The 23004-nt window shown below is 45.8% G+C and overlaps 1 protein-coding gene across 2 annotated transcripts in view; it reads right to left on the bottom strand.

Moving 5' to 3' along the window:
* The window catches only part of RIMKLB (ribosomal modification protein rimK like family member B), a 33771-nt gene extending 20763 nt beyond the window's left edge, over positions 1-13008 (bottom strand). The window contains exons 1-2 of one of the 2 annotated variants that reach the window (XM_063434594.1): positions 12807-13008; positions 5329-5420 (exon numbers count right to left, since the gene is read on the bottom strand). The gene's annotated coding sequence lies outside the window, so the exon portion shown is untranslated. The remainder of the gene's footprint in view (positions 1-5328; positions 5421-12806) is intronic. The other variant, XM_063434593.1, reaches the window with a different exon arrangement.
* Positions 13009-23004: the final 9996 nt, after the last annotated feature.

The following is a 23004-nucleotide window of genomic DNA, read 5'->3' as shown; positions in this document are numbered from 1 at the left end:
TTAATAAGTGTACCTCTAGTAACAAGAAATTGATTTTTTTTTTTTTTTTTCCCTTTCATATGCCAGCCCTGAGGAGACGTGATATTTCTGGCCTCAGTGGATATCCTAGATTAAGTCTGCTTGCCTACTTTTATATAGAGCAAGCGTTCCATAAGTTCTTGTGGGCTATATTTTAACCATGTGAGCCGCAATCCTGGAAACCACATACAGCACACAAGCATGCATCTAGCTAAACAGCCAATTAGGGGGAATATTATCCAATTTTTGTGTCACATATTTCTGTATCTGCAGACGACAACACACACTCCTCAATGCAGGGTGGCAATGCTGACATACTGCATTACTTCTTCCACAACATTGCTGACACTGCCCTGCTCTAGCAAGCCCCCGACTGCAGGAAGAGGCTGCCAGCAGACAATAGATTCAGTGTAATGTTACAAGGCAGCCACAGGCAGCCCTCCCCCATCTGCTTTGCAGCCTGGATAGCTGCACAAAAGGAGCTGTAGGTACATACTCCTCCCCTCACTCAAAAGTTCACTCCCCCATGATGAAACCAAAAGTCCACCCCCCACTCTCGCAATCACAAGCACAAATGCATTAAGCCAGGAGATGGATTTCTGTAAAACTGGCCACCCTCTGCTCAATAAACATAAAGGATATTACAAACAAAGTATAAAAAGGCAGCAGATTCATTCCACAAGCCTAAACCTCACACAAGGCTACCTAGTACAAAGCCTAGAAATCCAGAGACAAAGCACAACCTCAAACAAAGACATGATAAATACATCATGGCGAATCGCAAAGAACACAGATTTCTAGCAGCACATAGATGCATACTCTGACACAGAGGAGCCAGCAGGGATGGGTAAAGGAAATCTCCAGTAGGCGATTCCATGAACGAGTTACAAAATGATCAGCAACACTGCATCGACCTCTTACTGTATGTGCAGCTTGCAACCTCCTCTTCCTCTCAAATGTAAAATACAGCACATCATTTCCTTAACCCTTCCTCACAGCAGACGAAGCCTCACATTAGATGCCGCGTGTTCTGTGCTTTTATGCCTCATCTGTGCCCAATAACCACGTCCCCATAAAAAAAAAAAAAAAGCATCCTGATCCGTCACGGATTTTATTTCTCCATTTCATCTTACCCAAGGTATACGGACTACTTTTAAACTCACAAGTTTACAGGTCAGGGTCTGCAATAAGAAGGAACCTTTTGAGAACGGAAAAATAAATTCAGTGTTGCAGAAAACAAGGGTGATTTATAAATAAACTTCACTACACAGCTATCAAGCAGATAGCTCATGCTCAAAACCAACAGCTGTTTAAAATACAGAAGTATGCACTTTTTATATCTGAATACCTCACAAGGAAAGGAATTTTAGTTAAGCAAACTTTGTCCTACATTTTTCTTATAAATTAGATATCTTCTCTTTGTTTTATCACATAAGGTATTTTGCCATCTAGGAAATCTCCCCCCTCCCCCCGCAAAAAAAATAATAATAGTAGTCAAGTCCCTGTATGATCTTATTTAAAGCCCTACTTCTTCTGTGCTTACTTGATATTAAATTTTAAATTCTTAGACATTCATGTATCATGTACAGATTAGATCAGATCAAGAACCATGTAGGTCTGCATGCCACCTTAGAGGTGCCTGCAATGCCACTTAGCTTGTTTGTAATGTATATGCAGACTGTTCAGAGGCATGCAGTCTGTGTCTACGATCAGAAAGTCTTAATGCTAACTAAATGGAGCTCAAAATGGAAAGGCCATCAGGTAGTTCAGAACACATTAAAAGTAATTCCAGAACAAAAAGTACTAAATGAAGAGTGGCTGCCATAGAAATCAATTAAAGGTTTCTGTACATCTTTCCACATTAAGCAGTTTATGCTAGAACTGCACTTTACATATATGGCTCATGTGACAAAATTATGCCAAGAATGTTTCAGAAGGAATAAGCATTTGATGCTATGGTAGGAGCTCCATGCCACAGAGGGTTAAATCCATTTTTCCACAAATCTAAATGGTGAAGGGGGTGGTCCAGGCTGGACAAAGAAAACACTTGTTTACAGATTTCAATGTAAGCTCTGCAGAATCAGTGTTCACTTTCCAGTGGCACAACAGTCATGCTTTAAAGGGACAACCTGGGCACCATACCTTCTATATATGCTATTGTGCCTGGAGTGCCCTAGTACCACCCTCACCGTTCAGTGTTAAATCACTTAAATCATTTAACACTGAATGAGGATCCCCAGCCACCCCTAGCCCAGCTTCTGCATTACCCTGAGCAGCAATGGTTACAGGGATAGGCAGAGAACAGAGATATTATGGTCGCTCACTGCTGATAAGACCTGGTACGACTAAAGTGGAGTGTAACTGCTTTGACTATGCCTCCAGTTGAGTGTAGGGGACTTTTATTTAGCGTTAAACCGTGTAAAAAGAATTAACAGTTGAATGATGCAGGGGGACTGCTGCACCATAACTACTTTAATGAGAAGAATTGGTTGGAGTGCTCCATTAAGAGAATGGATGTGTTGCACTGCTGCTTTAGGCAAGTGACCTAGATTGTTCCTACCATAACTACAGCAAACCTATTAAACAAAAATGCTATATTTAGCAAGTACAGGCAGGCAGCATACCGTGCATAAACAAATCCCACATTGTGTGACACGCTTTCATCAGACCAGCAAAAACAAAAATACATCAACAAACCACTAATTTTGTTCACAAAACACTAAAGATGCAACATGCACATTGAACTAAATATAGAGACATACACATCCCTCCAGAATACACCTAATCCAGATTATAAAGAAAAGTGCATGTGCAGCCTACACTAGGAGATATAGTTGGAGTGCCCTGCCACCTCTCATGATGTGCTAATGTCATAGTTGCTAAATTGTACCCATTAGCCTAAATGGACATGCTATTTCAAGAAAAATAAAATATCACTGTGGTGTTAGCAAGGAAATATGGTTGCAAAAAGTGCACACATTCACTGTGACATCCATCTCAGTGATTTGACTAAATACAAGCAGGTAGAATTTATAATAGCTTTATTTTTCTGCTTTCAGTTTTGCTAGGTTAATTTATAAATAAAGCTTACCTTATCTACCTAAACCTTTTTAAGAATGGCATTCACTGAAATCATTTCCTGGTTTTGACTAGCAAAGCTTCTGAAGTTAAATCCTTGGGTGCTTTTATTGATGCATTTCTTTATCCGAGGACTCCATTTTACATCAGTGCATAAAACGATTGTTGGATTTTAAATCAATACTATTTGGGATAAATATAGACAACACATGATAGACGAGTCCATTCTCAAAAACACTGTACTATGTACTACAATCACACAAGGCAGGTTTTTTGTTTTTTTTTAAATGAAAAAAAAATAAATAAAAAAAATGTCTACAGCACTCCAATTGCGCTGTGCAAGACACGCAAACAAAAACCACGGTACCTTTTTTTTTTTTTTTAAATCTGTGAATGTCACACCGGTATGTTTGTATATATTTCTCAAGGCAACTTTCAGGGTTCTTAACAGCACAAAATATATAATTGTTTTAAAGAATTCCGATATGAACTTTGCAGTCTGAGAACAGTAGAAAGAGGATCACACTAATTTCACAAAGTCCTCTATCATGCCAGTTCATATGAAAAGACATTTGGAAGAAATCTGTTGAGGTAATTGAAACTGAGAAATCTACAAGAGCCATAAGGAAATCAAGAGAAAAGTCGTGGGGGGGGCGGAGAAATTACAGCTTACTTATTTGTAAATTAGCTGATTAAATGTATTAATGCCAAGCTAGACTTCTCTTTCAAGATTAACATTTGACAATAAAAGATAATGGGAACTTCACTTGAGACATATAAATGAACCTTGTAAAGGAAAACCACAGCACTCACTGATGTGTCACTGTTGTACGCGTCAGAACACGCCTCCAGGTTGGGCCAAATAAATTCATCTCTTTTTTATGCTTTAAAGCAGTGTGCATACAGCGTCACACACATGACAATGTTAATTACAGGACGCAAATCACCACCCAGCTTTCACTGAACAATGAAACATTACAACATCATGAATGCATTCTTCCACCACCTGACTTTCTTCCACAAATATACATGCTCTTCTTGTCTAGGATTAGAGCCCTAAAACAATGGGATGTCCAAACTGCAAAAGTCATAACAAAACCTACACATCGAGTATAGTATCAGGAAGCAGATGGCATCTTGCTGCCCAGTCTGGAACTGAAATTGTGAAATCATAATAGAGCCAACAGGATGGCATATAAAACATGTTCCTAAGGACTCCTCAGATGCATATAAAAAAATATATATATGGTGAAATGCCCTGACATGGCAACGGGGACAGGTCCTACGCAGAGTTTGTTCCTTCATGTTTGAAATGGAATGCCTTTTTTGGCTTTGAGGAAAAAGATCCTGTTAATTTGCTTATTGTATAAGTGGCCTAAGCAGGTGCTCAATGGGATAAATATTTACGCAGTATCAGTGTGAGCAGGCTTCAGGCTAGAAGCACAGTAGGTCATTACTGGTAAGATTTATCAAAGTGTTGTAAAAGTGGTGTAATCACCAAAGGAATGTGTCAGCTGCTTCCAGTGGTTCCCACTGTCCATTTTTCACAAATCGTTCCTCATGTTCAAACTCTCCAATGGTTTTTAAATTAAAGTAGCCAACTCAATAACTGCACTCATATTGTACACTGCCTGGCAAAGCAAATCTAAGCCAACTTGGAGCATTCCAAACAGCATCATAGGAAAAAATTAAGCTAGTTATATACACCACTCAGTAATAAATATCCCATCTCATAGCTAAAGCAGACTCCAGACCAGATATAAATCTAAATCGAGGACCTAAGCAGAAGATAAGGGAGCATATACCCTTTAAGAGAAGAAAAAAGTCAAAGCATCACACAAAGCACATTATTCCAGTAAAGCCCGAGAATTATGAACAACAAATACAAATCTGTTTTTTTTCTACCCCAGGAGAGGTTCATTTAAAAACAGACATTACTGGTTTGAAACAGAGCAAACAAGAAGCAGAAACCACAAGCTTGCTACCAAGTGTCACATATGAAGTCCAAGTCAGGTTATATTATTATTTTATTATTTATATAGCATCATCAGATTCCGCAGCGCTGTACAATATTCTGATTGGAATGGACAAGCCCTGGTACTAGCTGGATACATACATTTTGTACTAGCTGGATATACATTTTGCCCCAAATTACTCAAAGCAATACGGTAGAAGACTCAAATCAGTTCATAACAGCTTGCACTGCTACATTGCCTTTACTGTAACACTTACCTGGAGCACCAGGTACCTCCTATGGCACGTATACCAAATGTGTAAAGTGGACAGGTCACTAGCGGCACTGGTGTTCCAACACTAAGCAAAATCTGGTCAAAAGGAAAGAGAGAATGTTAAAGTACAGCACCAATTTATAAAAAAACAACTTGTGTACCTATTTCACAAACAATAGAAGTTAAAAATGTAACAGATCCACTTCATTACTTGGCAGCCAATAATTTTTTTTTTTTTTTTTTTTAGGGACAGAAATCACATTCATGATAAAACCTTTCACAATTAAAACAGCTAAGACACCTCTGATTTCACCACAAATACAGATTCAAAAGTCAGGAATCCAAGCTGAGCATCTACTGGGTGATGTGATGAATTCATGCAAGCACAGCAATTTGGTTATCTGTCTATGATAGGGGTTGTTGAACGGAAGCAAGCCTCACCCCTGCTGTTTTAAAACTACACCTCCCATGATGCTTTGCCAGCCTTCATGCTGCCAAAGCATCATAGTTTTAGTTTAACAGCTGGGGATGCTTGTCTACAAGCGGCCTTTTTTTATTTCCTTACCACTACCCAACTATGCCAATTTAATGACACCCTGATTAAACCCAGTCAAGATTTTGTTACGGTTGTATTGTAGGAATACGGTTTATGCAGTACACCAGGACCACTAGCAGAAAACTATGCCTCTAAATAAAGAGATCCAACATGCAGATCACATCATCTGAGACCCTTAGCCTTATTTTAATAACTTTCAACATACCAGTATGTTTATATGAAAAAGGAAACGAAAAAAAAACACTTCACCCATTTTGAAAATATTGTGCATTGACAAAAATTGTTCAGAGCAAAAGGTACACAAATTTACATATTCATCAAATATGTTTTAGATCGCTAAGAATAAGCAATCAGTGCTCACAAGATCTGACACAGTCCATTAAGTAGAGAGATTGGGAGACATGCACTGTGGCAAGATAATTGCCAGATCATTATAACAGATAGTAACAATGTCATCCAGAAATACGCAGATGTGCATATTATATTTAACAAACTAAAAAAAAAATGATTTAGAGGTTTCTACCAAGACAAGCACCTCTCTAAAATCATAAAAACTATATAGCAAACCCAAAATGCTGGCATAGGTACAGCGCAGTTACCAGGAACAGGATATCGATTCATAATTTTTTTTTTTGTTTTTTCTTTTTTCCAGTTAAATCTTCAAGAAGCAAGTTTAAGAAAAATTGCAGGTCCTGATACAATGACCAAAGAGACTTTCCATCATTCCCAAAAGCGCCAGGGAAGTCCACATATGCCATTTATTCTGTTGTCCATATATTGACAAATTATGCAGATGGCATTTCATTCTCCAACTGTAAAAGTAGATAAGTCAAGCTTTTCCCCAACCAATGGGTCCACAGACACACACCTCTTGGGAATGCTACAGCAGCCGCCATTGTGGATGTTGACTAAACTGCAAATTAAGCAGTATAATTAATAAGTCACCTGCAAATCTGGTGTAACTATTTTAAAAGGAGACAAGCAGAGATCTCATTGTTCAGCTGGAGCACACACACAAGAGGATGATTGAAGACTGCTTGCAGGCTAAGCACATAGAATGGATTTCAATAAGCCTACGCTTTTTCCTCTTCCAAAGTTTCTAGAATGAGTCAGTGGATGAATTCATGCCAAGGCACCCAAACATATATTGCATATATGAAACACTGACCACAATTGATAAATTTTCAGGCATCGTTAAAGCCCGGCACTGTACTTATCAAGACACTTTGCATCTGAAATGTGTAAAGCACCAGTTCTGACCTTTTCGACTGGATCAAATTAAAGTTTTCGATTATCTGCAGAAAATTATCTAGAAACAGCACATGATGTTTTACAAAAAACACAGAGCAATAGCCAACTTTGCTCAGATCTCACCACTTCAAGCAAAGCATCTGGCTTTAATCCATAAATGGCAAAGTTACACAAAAATAATTTTATTTTTGTATTTTAATATGTGCCCTGTCTGCTCACATCCATATTCCCTCCCAATAAGGTTATCCAGGATGCAATGGATGTCTCTGGTATACTCTGGTATAGTGAAAAGTGGACCAAACTGGACTTTGCAGAAAACAAGTTTGTCAAAAGGCTGAGAAGAGAATCATATTAAAGGGCTGCAGTGCCTTGAGGATACAATTAGTACAAAACAGATTAATTTACTGCCCAACAGTCAGAATACTGCCAGTGGGGATTGCAAATTAAAAGGCATCTAAAATCCTAACACAGGACAGGACTTTCCAGACAATGTTTATTTTCCCAAATTTTTGAAAGATACAATGTAGACAGGGCGTAGTGTCTGTCAAATTCGATGAACAATGAAGGAACGTAGACTATAGAAAACGCGTCACCTTATGACGATATAAGTACAGACACAAAGCATAAAAACACAAATTCCTGCGTTGACCGTTTTCTTGTAAGCAATTTCAAATTGTATGTTCCAAATTGATATATGCACTGATGCATATATTGAAACAGCTTTATTACACTACATCTTCCAAATCCCCATCAAAAACAGTATAACAATTCAACTCTAGAAGAATCCTATATACTATGTTATGAGTGAAGGGCAATTTTGAATTAAAGTCATAAAAATGTATTAATCACGGCGACTCCCCCCCGCCCCCACACCTGGCAGAAGCACCCAAGGCCCGGCGGCTTTACCTCCCCACCCACCGTTCAAAAGCATCCAAGGCCCGGTAGCTGTACACCCCCTCACCACTAGCATCCAAGGCCCGGCGGCTGTACATTCCCCCCCACACCTTCCCCCTTCCCCCCAAGAAGCATCCAAGACTCTGCGTCTGTACATCCCCCCCCAAAGCATCCAAGGTCCGGCGGCTTTACCCCCCTCTCCACCAAAAGCATCCAAGGCCCGGCAGCTGTACATTACCCCCTCCCGCCAGACGCGGCCAAGGCCCGGCGGCTGTACATTACCCCCTCCCGCCAGACGCGGCCAAGGCCCGGCGGCTGTACATTACCCCCTCCCGCCAGACGCGGCCAAGGCCCGGCGGCTGTACATTACCCCCTCCCGCCAGACGCGGCCAAGGCCCGGCGGCTGTACATTACCCCCTCCCGCCAGACGCGGCCAAGGCCCGGCGGCTGTACATTTCCCCCTCCCGCCAGAAGCGGCCAAGGCCCGGCGGCTGTACATTTCCCCCTCCCGCCAGAAGCGGCCAAGGCCCGGCGGCTGTACATTTCCCCCTCCCGCCAGAAGCGGCCAAGGCCCGGCGGCTGTACATTTCCCCCTCCCGCCAGAAGCGGCCAAGGCCCGGCGGCTGTACATTTCCCCCTCCCGCCAGAAGCGGCCAAGGCCCGGCGGCTGTACATTTCCCCCTCCCGCCAGAAGCGGCCAAGGCCCGGCGGCTGTACATTTCCCCCTCCCGCCAGAAGCGGCCAAGGCCCGGCGGCTGTACATTTCCCCCTCCCGCCATAAGCGGCCAAGGCCCGGCGGCTGTACATTTCCCCCTCCCGCCATAAGCGGCCAAGGCCCGGCGGCTGTACATTACCCCCTCCCGCCAGACGCGGCCAAGGCCCGGCGGCTGTACATTTCCCCCTCCCGCCAGAAGCGGCCAAGGCCCGGCGGCTGTACATTTCCCCCTCCCGCCAGAAGCGGCCAAGGCCCGGCGGCTGTACATTTCCCCCTCCCGCCAGAAGCGGCCAAGGCCCGGCGGCTGTACATTTCCCCCTCCCGCCAGAAGCGGCCAAGGCCCGGCGGCTGTACATTTCCCCCTCCCGCCAGAAGCGGCCAAGGCCCGGCGGCTGTACATTTCCCCCTCCCGCCAGAAGCGGCCAAGGCCCGGCGGCTGTACATTTCCCCCTCCCGCCAGAAGCGGCCAAGGCCCGGCGGCTGTACATTTCCCCCTCCCGCCAGAAGCGGCCAAGGCCCGGCGGCTGTACATTTCCCCCTCCCGCCATAAGCGGCCAAGGCCCGGCGGCTGTACATTTCCCCCTCCCGCCATAAGCAGCCAAGGCCCGGCGGCTGTACATTTCCCCCTCCCGCCAGAAGCGGCCAAGGCCCGGCGGCTGTACATTTCCCCCTCCCGCCAGAAGCGGCCAAGGCCCGGCGGCTGTACATTCCTCCCCTCCTCCCCCGAAGCGTCCAAGGCCTGGTGGCTGTACATTTCTCTCCCTGCCAGAAGCATCCAAGGCCTGGCGGCTGTAAATCTCTCCCCCTCCACGCTGCCAAAAGCATCCAAGGACCGGCGGCTGTACACCACCAGCCCCGCCAGAAGCATCCAAGGACCGGCGGCTGTACACCACCAGCCCCGCCAGAAGCATCCAAGGACCGGCGGCTGTACACCACCAGCCCCGCCAGAAGCATCCAAGGACCGGCGGCTGTACACCACCAGCCCCGCCAGAAGCATCCAAGGACCGGCGGCTGTACACCACCAGCCCCGCCAGAAGCATCCAAGGACCGGCGGCTGTACACCACCAGCCCCGCCAGAAGCATCCAAGGACCGGCGGCTGTACACCACCAGCCCCGCCAGAAGCATCCAAGGACCGGCGGCTGTACACCACCAGCCCCGCCAGAAGCATCCAAGGACCGGCGGCTGTACACCACCAGCCCCGCCAGAAGCATCCAAGGACCGGCGGCTGTACACCACCAGCCCCGCCAGAAGCATCCAAGGACCGGCGGCTGTACACCACCTCCCCCGCCAGAAGCATCCAAGGACCGGCGGCTGTACACCACCAGCCCCGCCAGAAGCATCCAAGGACCGGCGGCTGTACACCACCAGAAGCATCCAAGGACCGGCGGCTGTACACCACCAGCCCCGCCAGAAGCATCCAAGGACCGTCGGCTGTACACCACCTCCCCCGCCAGAAGCATCCAAGGACCGTCGGCTGTACACCACCTCCCCCGCCAGAAGCATCCAAGGACCGTCGGCTGTACACCACCTCCCCCGCCAGAAGCATCCAAGGACCGGCGGCTGTACACCACCACCCCCGCCAGAAGCATCCAAGGACCGGCGGCTGTACACCACCACCCCCGCCAGAAGCATCCAAGGACCGGCGGCTGTACACCACCACCCCCGCCAGAAGCATCCAAGGACCGGCGGCTGTACACCACCACCCCCGCCAGAAGCATCCAAGGACCGGCGGCTGTACACCACCACCCCCGCCAGAAGCATCCAAGGACCGGCGGCTGTACACCACCACCCCCGCCAGAAGCATCCAAGGACCGGCGGCTGTACACCACCACACCCGCCAGAAGCATCCAAGGACCGGCGGCTGTACACCACCACCCCCGCCAGAAGCATCCAAGGACCGGCGGCTGTACACCACCACCCCCGCCAGAAGCATCCAAGGACCGGCGGCTGTACACCACCACCCCCGCCAGAAGCATCCAAGGACCGGCGGCTGTACACCACCACCCCCGCCAGAAGCATCCAAGGACCGGCGGCTGTACACCACCACCCCCGCCAGAAGCATCCAAGGACCGGCGGCTGTACACCACCACCCCCGCCAGAAGCATCCAAGGACCGGCGGCTGTACACCACCACCCCCGCCAGAAGCATCCAAGGACCGGCGGCTGTACACCACCACCCCCGCCAGAAGCATCCAAGGACCGGCGGCTGTACACCACCACCCCCCACCAGGAGCATTCAAGGCCCGGCGGCTGTGCATACCAACCCCCTCCTCCCTTCAAAGCATCCAAGGCCCAGGGGTTGTACACCCTCTCCCAACCAGAAGCATCCAAGGCCCTGCGGCTGTACACACCTCCCCTTCCCTCTCGCCAGAAGCTTTCAAGACCCGGCGGCTGTACGTTCCCCCCCACCAGAACCACTCAATCCCTAGCAGCTGTACTTTTCCCCCCACCAGGAGCATGCAATGCCCAGTGGCCGTATATTTCCCTTCATCAAGAGAATGTAATTCCTGATGGCTGTACAACCCCCAGGAGCATCTAATGCCCAGCGGCTGCACATTTCCCAACATCTAACAAAAAACATCTTTCCTGGCAACTGTACATTTACACACACACACAAAATAAATAAGCTTCCAAAAAGCTTTATATTTACAACATAAGCACTGCACCCAACAACCGCATTATCTCAAAATGGAGCAAGTCAATTCAGCAGCTGCATATTTACATATAAATGAGAGAGGCAGGAACACGCACTCACTTCCATGCACTTATTGTGCATGGATGAACAGGTCCACACACCATATGGTCTGCATGAGTTTTCCAAAGTGCAATGCTGTTAGTCTCCCTCCTACTTCTATTCATTAATCAACCATATTAAGACTTTTATACTCTTAAAACCCCTTAACCATATCTCACGTGCCCACTCACTCGAGAAAATAATGCACATCCCTTGATAAAATCCCAAACATCTGGACAGCACCCACATCCAAAAGCACAGCAAAACCAGCTCTGTATCAGTCTCTCCAAATATCCCATTGTTAAAAAAGAAATCATACTGATATCCTATCAATATACTCCCTCTAAAAGATCTATATCTACATATTACGAATAGGAATCGACTCTACAAATCCTTGCAACCTTCCTCTATATAGCCTACTAAATACATTACCAAGCCCTCAATCTAACAGCTCAACCATCATATCATCTTGCCCTCAACTACCATCTGAATATTTTACCTCTCAATGTACCTGCACTGTGGCTTTATAGCTCTATAGTTACACACACACACACACACACACACACACACAAAGGCAAGACACCCACCCCCATCACAAATCTGCAATATCCCGCCTAATCTCACTATCCCCCCTCTGGAGACCCCACTCTCCCCCATTATAATAATGGATTCGCCCTCACAGCCCCCTCCTACATACCGTATGGTGACTGCCATAGCCCAGTGTTTGCTACCCCTCTCTATAAACATGGAATACGTAATTCACGGAAAAATACCCCCAGCACCCCCTCCCCCCTTATATCCGGCTGGTTTCCCATCATGCCAGCATACTCTGTTTCTCCCCTCATGCCAGTCCAGTATACCCAGCTGGTTTCTCCCCCCATGCCAGTATACCCAGCTGGTTTCTCCCCCCATGCCAGTATACCCAGCTGGTTTCTCCCCCCATGCCAGTATACCCAGCTGGTTTCTCCCCCATGCCAATATACCCAGCTGGTTTCTCCCCTCATGCCTACATACTCTTTCACCGATCTTGCCAGTATACCCGGCTGGTTTACCCCCCCCATGCCAGTATACTCTGTTTCTTCCCTCATGCCAGTCCAGTAGACCCGGCTAGTTTCTCCCCTCATGCCAGTATACCCAGCTGGTTTACTCCCATGCCAGTATACTCTGTTTCTTCCCTCTTGCCAGTATACCCATCTGGCTGACCCTCTGCCAGTATGCCCGGCTGGTTTACCCCCCATGCCAGTATGCCCGGCTGGTTTCTCCCCTGCCAGTATACCCGGCTGGCTGACCCTCTGCCATGATTACTTCGCATGGTGCTGATGCCTAACTCACCCTTCGCTCCTGCCTCGCCTCACTCTCCGGTCCCGGGGGGTCTATTAGGAGCGGAGAAGATGACCCCACGGGGGGGGGGGGGGGAGCGAGCTCCGGGCGCCCCGCTGCTGCTCACGCGCGCAACACAGAGACTTGCTGCGACACGTCCGCACCGAGCAATTCTCCTCACCGACTGAGCCAGCCACCAGCACGCGCTGCCACCCCGCCCCTGATGGCAGTCCGCTGGCTGTGCCGCCTCTGATTGGTCAGGACTCCTGGCGGGAAAGGAGGCGCTTGAGGAGGGCTGGCCTGGGCGCTGAGGAGTGACAGAAGGTGCGTCAGAAAGCCCGACGCTCATTGGTCCGGGCTTGTTTCAGTAGGCGGGGCGAAATGCTGAGGAACTGTTAGAAAAACCGAACTCGAGGGGTTTCCAGTGACGTCAGCAGGGGCCCTCCCTGTTTTGTCTGAGGGGTGTAACTAGATGGGGACTCTGAGGTGAATGAGTTCATGGAATGAATGCCATATAGATAGACAGAGCAACTCATAGACCTGCTGACATTCTCTTATTTATTGTAAAACTATCCCTTCTCAGAAATGTAAAACCTATCCCCTCTCAGAAATGTAAACCAATCACCTGTCATAAATTCAGGCTGCATTATCAATGGTCACTAACACCTGTAAATCAAGATAACTGTCAAAATTAACGCATTATTGTCAGTTTCTGTCTCCGGCAGAAGGAAAGCATTCCTGCTGCAGATATCGCAACTCTCCTGCATGGCCCAGGAGTCCTCCAATGCGGCTCCCTGACACCCGCAAGTCAAATACCATATCCCGCAAATCATATACCATATCCCTCAAATCAAATACCATATCTCGCAAATCATATACCATATCCCTCAAATCAAACACCATAACCCGCAAATCATAACATATCCCTCAAATCAAATATCATATCTCGCAAATCATATAACATATCCCTCAAATCATATAACATATCCCGCAAATCATATACCATATCCCTCAAATCAAACACCATATCCCTCAAATCAAACACCATATCCCTCAAATCAAACACCATATCCCGCAAATCATATAACATATCCCTCAAATCAAACACCATATCCCGCAAATCATATAACATATCCCTCAAATCAAATACCATATCTCGCAAATCATATAACATATCCCTCAAATTAAATACCATATCTCGCAAATCATATAACATATCCCTCAAGTCAAATACCATATCCCGCAAATCATATACCATATCCCTCAAATCAAATACCATATCTTGCAAATCATATAACATATCCCTCAAATTAAACACCATATCCCGCAAATCATAAACGATATCCCGCAAATCATATACCATATGCCGCAAATTATATACGATATCACAGAAATCATATACGATATCCTGCAAATCATATACAATATCACGAAAATCATATACGATATCCCGTAAATTATATACCATATTATCCCTCAAATCAAACACCATATCCCTCAAATTATATACGATATCCTGCAAATCATAAACCATATCCCGCAAATCATACACCATATCCCTCAAATTATATATCATATCCTGCAAATCATATACCATATCGCGCAAATCATATACCATATCCCTCAAATTATATACCATATCCTGCAAATCATTTACAATATCCCGCAAATCATATACCATATCCCGCAACTCATATACCATATCGCGCAAATCATATACCATATCCCTCAAATTATATACCATATCCTGCAAATCATTTACAATATCCCGCAAATCATATACCATATCCCGCAACTCATATACCATATCCCGCAAATCATATACCATATCCCGCAAATCATATACCATATCCCGCAAATCATTTACCATATCCCGCAAATCATATACCATATCCCGCAACTCATATACGATATCCCGCAAATCATATACCATATCCCGCAAATCATATACCATATCCCGCAAATCATATACCATATCCCGCAAAAATCATATACCATATCCCGCAGATCAAACACCATATCCCGCAAATCATATACCATATCCCGCAATTTATATAGGATATCTCGCAAATTATATACCATATCCCGTAAATCATATACCATATCCCGCAGATCAAACACCATATCCCGCAAATCATATACGATATCCCGCAAATCATATACCATATCCCGCAAACTATATAGGATATCCCGCAAATTATATACCATATCCCGCAAATCATATACGATATCCCGCAAATCATATACCATATCTCGCAAATCATATACCATATCCCGCAAATCATATACCATATCCCGCAAATTATATACCACAACCCGCAAATCATATACAATATCCCGCAAATCATATACCATATCCCACAAATCGTATACGATATCACAGAAATCATATACGATATCCCTCAAATCATATACAATATCACGGAAATCATATACGATATCCTGCAAATCAAATACGATATCCTGCAAATCATATACAATGTCACAGAAATCATATACGATATCCTGCAAATTATATGCCATATCCCGCAAATTATATACCATATCCCGCAAATCATATACCATATCCCACATATCAAACACCATATCCTACAAATCATATACGATATCCCGCAAATCATATACCATATCTCGCAAATCATATACCATATCCCGCAAATTATATACCATAACCCGCAAATCATATACAATATCCCGCAAATCATATACCATATCCCACAAATCATATACCATATCCCACAAATCATATACCATATCACAGAAATCATATACGATATCCTGCAAATCATATACAATATCCCGCAAATCATATACAATATCCCGCAAATCATATACCATATCCCGCAAATCATATACCATATCACAGAAATCATATACAATATCCTGCAAATCATATACAATATCACAGAAATCATATACGATATCCTGCAAATCATATATAATATCACGAAAATCACACACACTCAACCTGACATACAATAAACAGTGGAGGAACTACCACGGTCGCATGGGTCACAACTGTTCTCTCAACCCCTGCGACCGTTGGCCACCCGCATCACTTCAGGGCCAGTGCACAGCCGCAATGGCCCGGAGACGGGCGCAGGGTAGCACACAGCACAGCGCTCCCCTCCTGCCGGTCACTGTGTGTAGCGTGGCCGAGCAGGAGCGCAGTCTGACAAGTGCTCACCGAGACAGTGCTCCCAGGCAGAACGGGTACCATGTGCAACAGCAGGTAAGGAGGGGTAGAGAATCATGCAGGGGCTGGTGAGGGGGAAGAGCATCATGAATGGGCTGGGAAGGGGGGAGAGCAACATGGAGGGGGAAGAGAATCATGGAGGGACTGTGGAGGGGGGAGAGAATCATAGAGGGGGATGGGGGAGAGCATCATGGAGGGGAGGGGGAGAAAATCATGGAGGGGCTGGTGAGGGGGAAGATAATCATGGAAGGGGAGGGGGTGGGCATCATGGAGGGGCTGGGGAGGGAGGAGAGCATCAAGGAAGGGGAAGAGAATCATGTAGGGGCTGAGGAGGAGAGGGGGGAAGAGAAGGGGGTGAGACACGTGGAGGGTCTGGTGTGGCATGAGACACGTAGAGGGACTGGGGGGGTTGAGACATGTGGAGGGACTGGGTGGGAGAATGAGACACGTTGGGGGAGAATGAGACACATGGAGGGGCTAGGGGGAGGAGCTGGGGAGGAATGAGACATGTGGAGAGGCTAAGCGGGGGTGAAACACATGGAGAGACTAAGGTGGAAGAATGAGACACGTGGAGACCTGGGGCGGGGATGAGACACATGTGGGGCCCCAGGGCACTTTTTGCATCAGGGCCCGGTGGTTTCTAGTTACGCCTCTGACAATGAATATTGTATAATTTTACGTACTCTCTAAACAGGGGCCCGGTCGGGTGCTGCGGCCCTTTAACAGAGCGACCGAGCCCCTGTGATATTGCAGGCTGAGAAAGAGTGAGACTTACTCCCAGCTTAACATAGGAGGGAAGAGGAAGAGGAGGCCGTGGCACCACAGGCAGCATGGCGGAAAACGAGAGGATGGCGTGAGCTGCTGCATGCTCACTCCCATCATCCTCAGCCACCATCACCAGGACCCCAAGCAAGCCACCCTCCTGGAAACAAAAGGTAAGCTAACAGGAAGGCGGTTGCATATATATAAAGTATGACATGTATGTGTCTGTGTCAGATTGTGTGTGTATCTGTGTGTGTGTCTGAGTATATATGCCAGTGTGTTTATCTGAGTTTGTGTGTGTATGTGCCAGTGTGTATATGTATGTCAGTGTATGTATCTGAGTGGGTGTGTAAGTGTGTATCTGAGTGTATCTGTGTGTATGCGTACGTGTGTGTATCTGTATGTATGTGCCTTTGTGTGTGTGTCAGCATGTGTATCTGTGTCAGTGTGTAGCTTTCTGTGTGTGTATCTGTGTGTCAAGGTGTTCATACATGTCTGGTGGCTGTGTGTGTAGAGGTGGGGGAGGGGGGCACGGTAGCTGGTAAAGACACCTCCCTGAAATGCGATTTTTGCTGCTGTATGCTAGTACAATAATAATAAAAGTCTGCATGTTCAACTAAAGTTTGCCAATATCCGGAGCATCTTTATACGCCTCATAAAGTAGCGTAATTATTGCACGATGTCAGAGTAAGAGGATAACCTGATCTAAGATGGATGCAGCAGGGGCTCCAAAACCCACAATTAACTAGGAAACAATAAAATGAACCCCTGAAATTAAAGAGCGCGGACTAATACTTTTGTTATCTTGCTCTGTGGGTGGGCCAAGATATTTTCAATATATGTTCATTGTGTACAGATGAAGCAAAGATTTTAAAGTCATATTCACAGCATATGTTGAGCCTGAAGCGATTGTGATATTTGTACTTTATAAATTCCATGTGAAAGTGCCTTTTGAGCAGTTTGTGACAAACCTGCGTCTCCTTATTAAAGAAGATAATTAGTGACGAAATGATCCGCAAACATATTGTGTTTAGGATATATTCACTGAGAATAAGGGAGAAATTTAAGAATGTGAGCAATAGATTAACACTAGAAAAAGCAATAGATGTTGCTAGATCTCACAAATTGGCTCAGACACAGTTAAGGAATATTTCAAACAGCACAAGCACTCCATGTGAGAATGCTGTGCACACAGTCTCCTGCCATGCATTAACGAGCACAGTATTGAGGCAAAAAAATACCAAATGCAAATAGAACTACAGTCCAAGTTCACAAACTTGTAATGTTGCTTCAGGGCATTTCATAGAATGTGGCTTTTGTGGAAAGAAGTCTCATACCGATTGATCTCTCTGTCCTGGAAAAGGCAAGGTGTGCAAGATATGTGGGAAGTTAAACCACTTTTGCAAAAGTTTCAGCTGCGAGAAAAGTGTCATGCAATTAGCAAGGAAATCACTAATCAGGAAGAGTGCAATGAGCTCTTTATCGACTCAGTGACAATAGGCAGGCAGAGCTCAGATATAGAGCAGGCTTTTACCAATATTTAAGTAGGCCCAAAACAAATTGTAATAAAACAAACCATCACAATATGTGCCGCTACCCCAGTTAAGGTAAAAGAAACCAATTACAGAAATTAAAGGGACACTGTAGGCACCCAGACCGCTTCAGCTCATTGAAGTGGTCGGGGTGCTGTGACCCTTTTGCACTTAGTGCTGCAATGTAAAACATTGCAGTTCCAGAGAACTACCAGACAGTCACTAGAGGGTTTGAGATATCCAAACTGACTTTTGGTCCGTTATCTGATGCTGGACCTCCAGCGTCAAATTTTTCACATAGGAAAGCATTGAATAATGCTTTCCTATGGGGAGGTCTAATGTGTGCACGCAGCCATTGCCAGACATGCACATTAGATCTCCCCCACCAGCTGACGTGGACAGGGGAGGAGCGTGGGCGGAGCCTGACCCAGTGCCGAGGGGCATCGGCACTGGATTCAGGTAAGTGGCTGAAGGGGTTTAAAAATAAATTAATTCATTTTAAAAAATTGTTGTAAACCTGTCAGAAATGCAGGCTTCATTTTAATTGATCACTAACACCTGTCAATCTAAATAATTGTCAAATTCAATCATTATTGCCAGTTACTGTCTGCTGCTGAATGTTTGCAAAAGCTTAATAATAGTTTGCACGTTCAAATAAAGTTTATAGATATCCTGAACATCTTTATACGCCTCATATAAGAGCACAAATATTGCAGTGACAACAATGTACACCAGCATATCCAACACATACCTCACAATATTTCAAATGGACAAAGAGGGACTCTCCACTGCCCAAATACAAAATAAATGCAAATCACAGTTTAGGTGATATACAGTGAGGGAAAAAAGTATTTGATCCCCTGCTGATTTTGAACTTTGCCCACTGACAAAGAAATGATCAGTCTATAATTTTAATGGTAGGTGTATTTTAATAGTGAGAGACAGAATAAAAAAAAAATTCCAGAAAAACGCATGTCAAAAAAGTTATAAATTAAGCTCAGCCTGCAGCTCCTCCGGGTCCTTATCTCACGAGCACGGAGCGTTGCAGTGGTAACCGTGGTTACCATGGCAATGCTCCAGATCTCGCGAGAGTGAACTCTAGCCCTGGAGCTGCTGGCTAGAGTTCACTCTCACCACTGGGACCACCAGGGATTCCCCACGGACCACCATGGCTTTGAGAAATGTCCTTCCTCAGTAAAGGTAAAAGGGCAGGGACATAATTTAGATTTATTTTATTTAAAACACTTTTTTTTAGAAAAAAGCCCCCCCTACAAACACTGCCCCACACACACATACACTGCCCCCACACACACATTGCCCCCCCATACACACAGTGCCCCTCACACAGCCCCCCATACACACACTGCCCCCACACACATACACTGACCCCCACACACACATACACTGCCCCACACACACATGCACAGCCCCCCATACACACATTGCCCCACATACACAGCCCCCACACACACATACACTGCCCCCCATACACACATTGCCCCCTCACACACATACACCGCACCCCACACACATACACTGCCCCCCTACACATATACACTGCACCCCATACACACATACACTGCACCCCATAAACACATTACCCCCCACACACATACACAGCCCCCCATTCACACACTGCCCCCATACACACATTGCCCCCCCCCACGCATACACAGCCCCCATACACACACTGCCCACACACACACACCATACACATTCACACTCATATACTCCTCCTTCATACACACATTGCCCCACACACACATACTCAGCCCCCATACACACATTGCCCCACACACCCTACACATTCACACACTACACCTCCCCACACACACTGAACCTTTTACACACACTGCACCCCTCACACATTGCACCACTCACACACACCACTGCTCATATGCCCTACTACAGCCCCATATCCCAGCAGTCCCTAGGTAAGTTGTCAAGCTGCTCTTAAACGGTTTGACTACTTATTCTGGGAGGGGGTCATGGCACTACTGGCACCATAACCACTACACAGAGCTGTAGTGGTTATTGTGCATGCATTATTTCTTTAAATAATCTGCAAGTGCCCCTCCCGAGATCAGGCTCTGGATCCACCACTGTCTGGAAACCCATTCTTAAATATAATAAAATAAATACTAAACTGATTTTTGTTTTTTAAATCACTTTTACAATACTCTTCCTATTTTTAAAAAACAGCTCTGTCACCCCCACCTGCAAAAAAATCTTTATGAAATTCTTATAAAGACAGTGAAATTTCAGTGAAATACTCTTTTCAAATTTTAGTCAAAAATAAACAAGCTAAAATTTACAGCTGACTTGAAGATTTTGTTCAACAAAACTATATTTCCGTAGAGAAAGGTACTTTGAATTTGTTTTTTGGTTTCCTAGCAAGTCAAACTTTATGGATAACCTGGGTGTGAGGAATGAAGAATGTCTCCAGCCACACAGGTTTCATATCCTAGAAATTAGCACCTCCAGGCTAAATCCTGGGACTCTTTATGCTGCTCCTTAAATGTTTGCCTACGCTCCTTAAATGCCTTTCCTATCATTGGTGAAGAGGGTGGAAACCATGAACAGAATAGTGACATCGACAACAACAATGCACAAGGTTTAGAGCTGTTGTTTTCACTAAATGCCAAAGTCATGCAGAAATCACCACATAAAGATTACTTGATTTCAGGATTGCGGGAGAAACCCTATGTCTCAGACACTCTATCGGTTTAATGTTCAATTCTGTTGAACTGTGTAGCTCTGCTTCAAATAAAACAGCTGGTTGATCTCTATCATATTTCACAACTGCATCATATTTCATATTCAACCACTTTGCTGCAATCTTGAGTTTTCCAAGTGGTCCAATAAATATTGGGTTACTTCTCATATTTTATCATTTTAATACAATTATCTATTTCCATAGTAGTTTGTCTTTAACTTTCCCATTGTGTGACAATGGGATGGTGGTGGGTTGTAAGCATTAAAATAAAGGGACATACCGGATAAAAAAAGACCTAAACTCCTGGCAACTCCCTCACATCACATGGTTATGGAGGATCAGCGTACTTAAAATGAACATACTCCCACGTCTCCTATATCTTCTACAAACCTTACCAATACGCATCCCCAAAACCTTCTTCACACAAACCAGACAGATAATGGCAGACTATGTCTGGTACCGCAAAAGAGCAAGACTGAACTTTGCCACCCTCACAAAACCCAAGCAGCACTGGGGACTGGGACTACCAGACCTGGCTAAGTATCGACGGGCCGTCCATCTCCATCTCCTGATAGAATGGACACACAACCCAAAATACAAACTCTGGATCCTGATAGAAGCAAGCTTCTCGCAAATACCCCTATCCCTCCTCCCATGGCTACCAAAAGCCATGACCGGCGAAACTATCGGTTATGAAAGCCAGCTGCGAACCGGAATGCTGGAGATGCGGGAGAGAACTGGGAACACTCTTCCATATCTGGTGGACCTGCCCACTCATCAAACCCTTCTGGGAAGAAATACACACAACCCTGGAGACACCTGAAACCTACCTCCTCCAACTGACCCCAATCCCCATGAACAAATTAAAAAAAATCAGTGATACCGCATCTACTAAACGCGGCCCGAAGCCTTATTCCGAGACACTGGAAAAGACCCATGGCCCCGACGATGAGGGAGTGGATGACCAGAGTGGAGGACATCAGACGTATTGAGGAACTCGTCCTCTCGGCGGCGGGACATATACAGAGATATCACGATACCTGGTACCACTGGCTCCGGTGGTTCGCCTCTGCCCCGACCGCCGACACCAGGCCAGGGGCGGGGAGAGCTGGAGTGGGGCCTGGACCCAGACCCCCCTAGCCCACCCCTACCCTGCCACTCCTTATCCTGCTTACCTTAAAACTATCCATCCCTCCTTACCCTTCTCCCTTCCTACTTTTCCCCCGCCCTCCTCAGGTTGGCTCTGACCACACACAGCCCGCCAGGGACGAAACAACACCGAGATAAGTAGTTGCACAAGACAACCGACACACCAAGATACACACACTTCCCCCTCCTCCCCCCTGAAATGGGAAGAACACCACACATCACAACTCCACTAACCCCTCGAGACACAACTACGCCACCCGACACACACACACGCGACAACACCCCAGAGACGATCACCCCGCTACACACTACACGCTAACTAACAGACCGCTAACCCCCACCTCCCCCCCTACGTACCGGACGCAGCAATATTTCCAACAAACGCCCCCCTGTTGCCACAGGCCCCCCTCCCCTACCCCCGAACACTAGGCCTCACCGAAACCCCAGTGAAAGGCAAACCCCACTGGACCCGAGGGCTGCGAATCACAACTTACCCCCACTGAGTAACATAACCACATAAATATCTTATCAACTGGAAAAACTTCTCTTAGCAACCGATGTTAGACGCGAAATTTACCATGTATGCACCGTACACTCACAAACTGTTATAGCATTGTATACCATGCTGAACTACGTGTCACTGTATGATCACACCCATCTGTAACTATTGCATGACCTTAATAAAAACTTTGAATGACAAAAAAAACAAAAACATTGTAGCACAAAGGTGCAAAAGGGACACTGCGCCCAGACCACTTCAATAAACTGAAGTGGTCTTGGTGCCTACAGTGTGCCTTTAATTGTTTGGTTATGGTTTTTGTGTTTGTTTATGTGTATGTGTGTGTGATTGCTAAC

Source organism: Pelobates fuscus, chromosome 10, assembly GCF_036172605.1.
Source record: "Pelobates fuscus isolate aPelFus1 chromosome 10, aPelFus1.pri, whole genome shotgun sequence".
In the NCBI taxonomy this organism is placed as follows: domain Eukaryota; kingdom Metazoa; phylum Chordata; class Amphibia; order Anura; family Pelobatidae; genus Pelobates; species Pelobates fuscus.
This window is presented reverse-complemented; position numbering and strand designations above follow the sequence as displayed.